Source organism: Alligator sinensis, unplaced genomic scaffold, assembly GCF_000455745.1.
Source record: "Alligator sinensis unplaced genomic scaffold, ASM45574v1 scaffold451_1, whole genome shotgun sequence".
NCBI classification, from domain to species: Eukaryota; Metazoa; Chordata; order Crocodylia; family Alligatoridae; genus Alligator; species Alligator sinensis.
In genome coordinates this window covers 833945-836897 of record NW_005842097.1, presented here as the reverse complement: position 1 = coordinate 836897, position 2953 = coordinate 833945, and positions in this window count along the sequence as shown.

Genomic DNA, 2953 nt, shown 5'->3' with positions numbered 1-2953 from the left:
AAGAGTGCAAATCTACTAGTGGAATTAGCAACACTTCCATGTGCCTGAGTTTGTTACTGTTTGTTTTTCAGTTAAATGGGAATACATGATGTTCACAACTGAAAACATCATTAAAGCATTTTGAGAGGTAGCAGGCTGGCCTTTATTTACCCCCCCCCAAATTTGCAGAAATTGTGCGAAGATCATAACATTGATGTACAAGACTGCTGATGACAGTTTTCTTTAGTTTGAAAGGTTTGGGTGATATAACTTAACGGAAGGCTTTTTTTTCTCCCACCCTCCCCCTCCCTGCTGAGAGAGAACTCTCCTTTTTGTTCTTAGTTCATAGTATTGCCAAAACATAAGAGTAACAAAATGGTTCCTCTGATTATGCTTTGATAAAGAACTGGCATCTGTTTTTCAGTACGGAGATCCTGCTGCTTGTTTTTATGATCCTGCTACCTCAACTAACTGTTAATTCAGTAAATATTTCCTTAATATATTTATGTACCATTACTTTTGGTTGGGTGGTGAAGTGTACAATCCGCCTTAACGAAACGTGTCTAGTGATAACTGAATAAAAATAATTCTAGAGAAATACTGTAGCACTAATATACTGCCATATGTTTCCTATGTCTAGCATGAGCAGATTAAGATGGTTGTAATACAGTTAAGTTGAACTAGATCCCTGTTGAAATGGTGACACAGCTTACAACTATGTGGTAAGAGCAGAATAAATACGAACTGTCATGATTTTTGTTCCTTTTGTAAACTAAGCATATTAAGAAACTACTTACATTATTTTACTAGAGGTGAAAATTCAAGTTAATTGGACAGTGCATATGTTTACATCACATTTCCTCTCTTAAATGCTTTTAGAAGTAAAAATGAATATTCAAGTTCTAGATGTTTCCAATGAGTTGAGTTCCTTAGAAATTTTCCCTCTTGACTGCATTCATTCACTGTTTCTACTGCAGTGAGGTTTTCATGCATCTTTTAATATCTACTGTGCAAGTCTCTTCACATAGAAAGTAAAGCACCAGCAGTGTTACCATTGTAATAAAGAAGGTATTAGAGACATTTTGTCCCCCATGTGGCCACACTGAGCTATAATGCCCAGTGACAGTTCTTGCATGAAATGAGTGATTTGTTTCTCAAGCATTCTGTACTGCACTGAACTCTTATTACATCCAGATTCATAATGTAATATTAGAGTCTTAAAATGGATTACCTTGGATTTGTGTTCTGGTTATTTGTTACCATTGTCTGTAATAAAGAACAAGCTTAATCGCTTAAAAAACAAAAAAGTCTCATGCATTTAAAATGTTTATCACATTTTCCTTAAGATTAAAATACATTTGGTAAGCTACCAGTCATCTCAAATAAAGATCTGTTTTTGAAAACTCCAGCTAACTATATAGATAGGAGCTCCTGCTCTTGGGTACGGGTACCTAACTGATCTATGTCAAAAGCCAAAACACAACTATTTTATAACTTAAATGATTATAAAAAGCATTTACCAGTAAAAATTAGGCAACTTCAAAATAAGCAGTAACTAGAATTGCAAAGTGAAACTCTGCATTGTTGAGATAGGAATACATATCTGATCCAAGATAAGCTAAGAAATACAGTTTCACATGCATCGTGGAAAAATAATTCAAAATGGGTTTGAAAATATGCAAAAAGATGGTAATAATTGTCATGACCTAAAAGGCATGATTGTGTGTGTGCTTCGGCACCAGAATTATCCCTGCCAAGCTGCAGAGCATTGCACGGGAGAGTTTCCTGTTGCAGAGGAAAACCCTGGTGCAGGGACGAGTTTCCCGCCTTTTCTGCAGCTTCTTTTGCAGAGTGCATTGCTCATGTTGCAAGAGGGATGCACAGTGCAAAAGAGTTCCCGCCACCGGTATGCAAATTTGTTCCCCGTGATTAGCTAGCGCTAAATTATTCACACGTGGCGGCTAGCGATTGGCCTGTTAGCCGTATAAGAGGCTTGAGCAGTTTCTGCCCAAGCTGAAGAGGACTCCACATCCATCTCGTGGGGACTCTGGGTACACGGCAGGGTAGTAGAAACCCTGTGAGAGATCCAGAGGAGCTTGGCGGCCTGATCCACCGCCCACCTCTTCCCGTCTTCAAGCGTGACTTTTATAAGATGTATCTACGATTCCCATTTTGGTGGCTCGTTCACCCAGAGCATCCGGAGCTCTGTACCATGGAGCCTAGCAACCTCCACGAGACCGCCTGTGTTGTCTGTCTGTAACCGCAACTCAAGCAAGTTTTCCAGCCTACACCACTGCCATCTCAGTGTAAGTAAACAATCTTTAAAACTACCGATACGTGTTTGTGCCTAATTCCAGCTCGACGGCCTACCCTCTCCGACCCGGCGTGCCCGGGCTGCTAGCCACAGCCCGCATGCAGCGCGGAAAAGGGCTCGGGTCGCTCCCAGCCCGCACAATAATGTGCACTGTTAGATGCAATTGTTGTTCTTGCACAAACCGATTCTCTAATTAAAGAAGCTCATTTAAAGGCTTTTCTTTTGACAGGTAAGATTCAGTATCGTAAGAAATTACTAAAGACACAATATAACCGTTTGCTATTTTTCATGACAGTCAGCCTGTTTGTTCATGCAGGCTCTAGAAATCCACAAGTTTGGATTAAATATAGGTATCTGAAGTAAATGCTTTTCGACTTCCTTGCTCTTTCCTTTTGATTTTTTTTCTGCAGTGAAATAACGCTGTAAAAGAGCATCAAACAAGTCTACCTCTGACTGATTTCAGAAACAGGCAGTGGAGTTTTGACTATGCTTATACATGTATTAGAGTAAATGTGCCTGAGAGAACCTTCTGCAGTGACACTCCCAGAGTATACTCACTGCCCAAGAGACACTTACTTCATTTGTTGAGATTTTTTGGCTAAAAGAATTACATGGAAACCAATCAAGTGTGTGTAGCAGTCATTTCACCACATGCTGTAA